A 6,949-nucleotide genomic window follows, 5' to 3' on the forward strand; every position below is an offset into this window, starting at 1 on the left:
GATATTTTTTGCAAGATTTTTCCAGGATATACCGAGAATATCACGAGAAAAACTTGACATTTGAAAATCTCCTGAGAAATTTGTCCTTATGCGCGTAGATCTCGTAGGGACGAGAAGGACGTGACTTTGGGTTGATGAAGGGAAAATGCCCGCGTATCTACTGGGATCACTTAGTCTAATACGAGGGAATGACTCAGATTTCATGAAATCCACACCGTCCAACAGTTACATCGTCCCTTTTTTTGTCGTTGATCCCAACAAAAGACTGATTAGACAATCAGATGGGCCATTCCGTAAAACTATACCTAAAAGCATGTATATTCACGTGGTGGGCCATCATGAGGTTTGAATTACTGTGATTTTTAATATGTTTTTTTATTATGATGATTCACGTCATCTGAATGGATCGGATTGAATATAAACACCACAGTAAGCCGACACAAAACTAATGGTGGACGTCCCATAGCAACGTTTGGCCTTCCTGAGTTATGGATGGTCACGATTTTATAATTTTACGCTGAAAATGATTCATCGTACCTGATGGACGGTGTAGATCTCATGAAATGTCCACACACGTTGATCTCTGTGCGCGTTATACTTAGTACGAACTGCGCGAGTGAGGCTCTTTATGGAGAAGCGCTGGACTATGTGTTACTTCTTCACCATGGAAAAAATGGTAGTGGCTTGTTATATCACTGAAATCCAGACCATCAAAATTATGGGTCCCAGTTTCGATGGAGTATACATCTAAATCATTCTAATAAATAAATCTTAACCATCCATTTAAGCCTACTAAATGGATGGTAAAGTCCATATTTAAAGGGCGAAAACCAGATGGTTACAACTTTCTTTTTTGTGCAACTTTCCATTATGCTGCATTCATAGTTTTGTTAGGGATTGGACGGTCTGGATTTCCGTATAACTATGCCACGTGTACATTTGGACTAGGCATGTCACTGAACACCTAACTCTCGAATTGAGAAAGTTACCCGCCGCGAATATAAGCTATTTAAGCGATCGATCACACGGAGATTTGGCTTGGCGTGCGGAAGGAGATATATCATAAAACTATGATACTCTGGTAGACTAAGATGTCTGATACACATGTACGTGTGATTTACTTAGAAATTATACAATTAGAATATAATTAATTCAAAATAAACGGTCCAAGTTATGGCTCCTAGATTATATGTATTATGAACCAAAAAAATACTAATTTGATTATCTGGCTATCAAATCGATGAACATGGTAACTAATGAAAAATCCAACGGTCCTGTTTCCACAATCAGGATTCCACGAATCAGAGGCTAGGATTGTTCAATCATATGATCTTGGGGTCGTTAATTATATAAAGTGGGTTCCAAATTGTGGTCTTTAACTTGATTTAACATATGCAACTTATTCAATTTGAGAGTGCCTGCGTATCAAGCGTCATCCGTGGCATGAGTATCATATATTCCCTGAATCATGTGCTGAAGCGCCGCGTGTTAGTTTCTCACATCTTAAGAAATGGTGGGAACGGCAGTCCAGACCGTCCAAATTACTCAACCTACTGCGGATGGAGCCAACAAGATAGCTATCTGATTTTTCCCCCTTAGAATTTGGATCACTTTCTGTGAGATGTATATCCACCTCGTTCATAAGTTCTATGAGATCATTTTCAAGCATGGAGCCAAAAATTAAATATATCCAAATATCAGGTGGACCACAGCAAAGGAAATAGTGATGATTGAACAGCCACCATTAAAAGCTTCTCAGGGCCCACATTAATGTTTATTTGCCATCCAACCCGTTGATAAGTTCATCAAGACCTAGATGAAGGGAACACACAAATATCATCTTGATTCAAAACTTTTGTGGCCCACAAGAAGTTTTTAATGGTCAATCACCACTGTTTCCTATGGTATGGTCCACCTGAGATTTTGTATCTACTTCATTTTTAGGGCCATACCTCCTAAAAAAATCCAACAAAACGGATGGCCACATACATCATGGTGGGCCCACAGAGCATCAACCAGTAGAGAAGTCGATGCTGGCATCCGCATATTTGCATGTTACACGTCATACTAATTGGAAAGAATCAACGGTTGGAAAGATTCCAATCTTCCCTTTGCATTTTTGAAGCCTTGGCTACCAAGCAAAGCATTTTAGTCTTCTAACCTTGCTGAACCGAATCTTTGATTGCCCACACACCTCCGGAAGAATGACTCTGAGATGATGATCTAACCGTCCACTCAATGGATATAAACAAAATCTACCATGCAGTGGATGGGCCCCAATATCACAGGGCCATGGTGCAATAACCCCATTGACCAAACGAGGAAATGCAAGGCCATGTCTTAAATTCCCAGGCACCCTTTGATCCATACCAGAGACCATAAATGGGCCATCGGCCAGATTGAACAATCCTAGCCGTCCAATCCCCATTGAACATGGTGGACTAGTAAAAGGCATCCTTTCATATGGTTGAGATTGTTTTACCAGCATGATTTTGAGGATATGGCCCTTGCCCAGTACAGCGTGCCAGATGAATGGACCAGATCCATTCACGTGACACCTGATAACTGAGAAAATACAAGGACATTTGATTTTGAACCTTCCCCCATGGTCAGACAATCAAATAATATTAATTATTAATTAATGATACACCTGAATTACTTGTAAGCCACATATGCAAGTTTATATAAGTAATTCGCATGCGCCTGTGCATCATCATACATCTCTGTCACACCTACAGTTGATTATTATATTAATTACTTGTTGGACATGGGTGGGGCCCACTTGTGGGCGGCCATTAGTGGGTAGGTCCCACATTAGTTTTTCTCGTTGTATTTTTTTTTGTTTAAATTTCTTTTTGTAGTTTGAAGTTGAATTTTAAATGTTTTATGTTTGAATTTAATTTTAAATTTGAAATTGAAATAAGGTAAGATTAAATGAGAGGGAAAAGAGAATTTTGTAAAGAGAAAAAAAGGAAAAGAGTATATCTATGGATTTTATTTATCTGGGGTGATTTTAACCATTGAATTAGACTTTTGGACTCCCACATTAGATAAGTGAACCATCCCACAGACTTTTCAACTTCCACATTAGATAAGTGAACCATCCCATGTGCACCATTCATTTTCAACTTCTGCAAAGGTTCCAAGATCGTCTAAACGGCAGGCCAACCCATTTGAGCCATCTTTCACTAACTAGTATTTTATATACAATCCATGATCCACAAGGTTCAATTCCATAACACCAAACTTATTTTGAATGAAAACATCAAATCCAATTTTTAAAATTTTAAAATCTTTAAACATTCAAACCTGTTTGATAAGAGATCTCATAGTGCATGACTTCAGGTGGACCGCACATGTACTCACTCACCTCTATGAAGAAGTTGGAAACCATATGCAACTACCGGTGGGCATCAAGTTGAGTTGCACCGAGTTAGTGCTGACCTGAATCGATCCGGTTTTGAAATAGACCTGACTAGAACTCGAGCCAACTTAGTACCGAGTCTAACATGCTTGACCTGATCCAAGTCTAGGTCTGGCCTCGACTAATCCAAACTAAGTTTGACCCAGTCAAAAGTATTGAGTTGGGTCAAGTGCAGCAGGTATCCACAAGCAGAAATCACAACTCAAAACCTAAGTGCATTTGCCGGAATTGTAGCCTTGCTAGAATTTTGGCCTCTCTATCAGCTACATGGCATCTTAGATATGAAACGCCGTATGTGTCTGTGTGTGTATGAGTTGAGTGTCGGATCGAGTCGAGTTAGTACTGAGTTAGATATCGTGTCGAGTCGAGTCGAGTCTAGTTACTAGGTGACCTGAACTCAACTCGGTTTGAGTTTGGATTGGATGAAGTCTACTCGGTTCGGATCAAGTCGAGTGAGTGAGTCGGATGAGTCGAATCATCCCGTGCCCGGCTCTATATGCAACCTTTGATACTTTTGGGCTTCAGTCCAACCATCTACAAGTTCTTATATATACAAAACAAATAACGAGTTGAGAATTATCTGGAGAGGGTTTTGCTACTCCAAAGTACAAGAAATTTTCTTAATAAATTTTACTGAAAGAGTGATCCTCTTATGGAAAAAATACAAGCTATTTTTAGCAAGCTTCTAATTTAAGAATGGTTGTACAATTACTAATCATAAATCCTAAAATCTATCAAAACTTATTAAGATCAATTTACAAATTTATACAGATTTATACTCTAATGACTATCTCCAAATGCATCTCTACAGCCAGTCAAATGTATCCTAGCATTTTTGTAGAACATCCAAGGCTCCAAGCCATTCACAAGTCCCCATTGTGTAGAAACCTGACCCAGAATGACAGGCCAGTCTGATGAATCCTCCTACCCTAGGCTGGTGAAGAAATAGATATACTTCCATCTTTAGCGGAGTTGAATTTCATTACCTGTAAGAACTACCATGATCAATAGGGTTGTGATACTTAGAATGCATCTAAATGTTCTTGACCGACATTTAATCCATTGACACTCATGCCTTTTAATGTCATTGAATCTCACTCATTCCATGGATAGCATGATGTATTGGGGAAAAGGAAAAGAGAGAGAACCAAAATCAATTAAAATACGAATACAAAAGTTTCAGAAGTTGGGAGAATAAGATACACTGGAAAATAATGTTTGGAGGCATGTGTTCAGAAAAAAATGGACTAACAATCTATGCTAGTGGTCCACTTGATGACTTGTCTAGCTTGATTTTTGGACCAGAGCTTGTTAATACTGGGTTCAGCTGCCGGTTACTCTGAGAGAATGAAACACGTGTGGCATCTGGGCTAGGACGAATTCACAATGGGCCCATAATTTAAAATACATCAATAGAATTGCATGTTGAGATTGGTGAATGATCCATGTCATTTATCGAGTGGGTACCCACTTTGCATTTATCAATCCCATCTATTCATCCAACCATTTATCTAACATTTCATCCAAACATTTATTAATATTTCATGATATCGACAACATTTGATTTTTTACTAAGAAATTGTCGACAACCGGAAAGAACTGAAAGATTGTGGTTTCGATATCACCCGTGTTGCTATAATGATAATATTACAATATTATTGATATTATCATTAACAATTTAAACACTCATAAACCATGTACCTATAAAAAATTAAAATATTTTTTAATAAATAATTTTTTTAAATATCGATATATTGACAATATTATTGAATATTAACGATACACTAGCCAGACGAAACAATACCCAAAATTTATACAGTAAAAAATATTGGCGATACATCACCAATATTTGAAATTTCTAATACTATCAATGTTATTGGTATCGTTATCACTGTTATCAATGTCAGTGAGCCGGAGGTACAAATAATATGGGAGAAATTTCAATAAAACCAGAGATACTCCAAACAATGATCAGGGCAATTCAATGCTTGTGAATATGTAGTCACTTTGCATCAGGACAGTTCAATGCCCCTGTGCTAGGTTTTACTAATGTTGCGGTTTTTTTTTTTTTTTTACATGCTTCGTCTTTAATTAAGAATATGCATTTTTCGGGAGATGCAATTGCCACATGAAATATTTGGAATGCAGGGTACAATCTCTGGCTCTTTTCTTTTTTATTTTATTTGACCACTATTTTTTGCAATGTGGGTCCCACCCCTGCTGGGCCCACTTTTGGAGGGTTTTGATTTCTTTGGCTGTGCATTGGTGGGAATTTTCGCTTGGACCTTTATCAGAAATGAAGCCCCTTAGTGAATTGTTGGTATCCTTTTTGCAGTGTGCATGTGCAGCGGGCTGAAGATGATACATGAGGTTCGAAGCCATGGGGCATGCTACAGTAGGGGACCAAAATTTCATACAGCTTGGGCAATGGACAACGTCTCAATAACATATATCTTTGGATTGTACAATTTTTTATTATAAAAAATTTCATCAAGTTGTTTGTGGCCATTTTGGAACCAATGGTCCCACAAGCATCATTTCACATTTACGGCCCTTGTGATACCATTAGATAAGTTAATCTATCTACTTACAGTAGTAGATAAGTAACTTATTTCAGATAGGTTTGGTTTATGATTAATTGTAAGTAAGTTTTTTACTTAAATTTATTTAATCACTCCAGCTAAATGTTTTAACTTTTCTATTTTTCATAAATTGTTGAAGATAGAATCAAGAGAAACTGAAGAGATAAGAAGCTGCTAAGTATGTTGTTTACCAGATGTACTCATCTGCTTAAAAAGTAGAATTCAAGATAATAAGCTATGCGGGGCATAAGTAACTTATCTTAAGTAACTTAAGATCCAAATGAGCCTTAATTATTGAAAATTTGATCAGATTGTTTATAGCCATTTTGGGACCAGTGGGCAAATGAGTGACATTTCACATTTAAACTCAAACAATTCGTTTTTTCGGATATGGCCTAATGGGTTTGCCTAATATGTGTTATCCTTTTCATACAACCCAATCATGGTATGGTCCACCACATTGACGGTTCAGATTACATGTATGTCAGTATGACTAGTGATGTTCACTTTGTATGTCTCCTCAAGTGTAGATAACGGGTAGAGCTGTACACAGGCTGAATCGAGCTAAGTTTAGCCTAGCTCGGCTCGATCCAGCCAATGGTTCAGGCCAACTTGAGCTGAATTTAAGTTGAGCTTGAGTTGGATCTTACAACCATGTTTGAGTAAGAACTTATGAGCTAAGAACATAAGTTCTTAAGAACTTAGGAGCTATGTTCTTAAGTTTTAAGGTTTTTAATAATCTATATAATTTATTTAAATATATAAATATTTATATTAAGTGAATTTAATCCACATTGAAGAATGAGTCAAGTTTTGAACTGAGTTGAGCCGAGCTTGGCTTAAATTTTTTCAAGCTAAAAAAAATCTGCTCAACTGGGTTCAAATCCAATTATTTTTATTTATTTATTATTATTATTATTTTTGTTAGCTTGTTAGTACACCC

Source organism: Magnolia sinica, chromosome 6 (assembly GCF_029962835.1).
Source record: "Magnolia sinica isolate HGM2019 chromosome 6, MsV1, whole genome shotgun sequence".
In the NCBI taxonomy this organism is placed as follows: domain Eukaryota; kingdom Viridiplantae; phylum Streptophyta; class Magnoliopsida; order Magnoliales; family Magnoliaceae; genus Magnolia; species Magnolia sinica.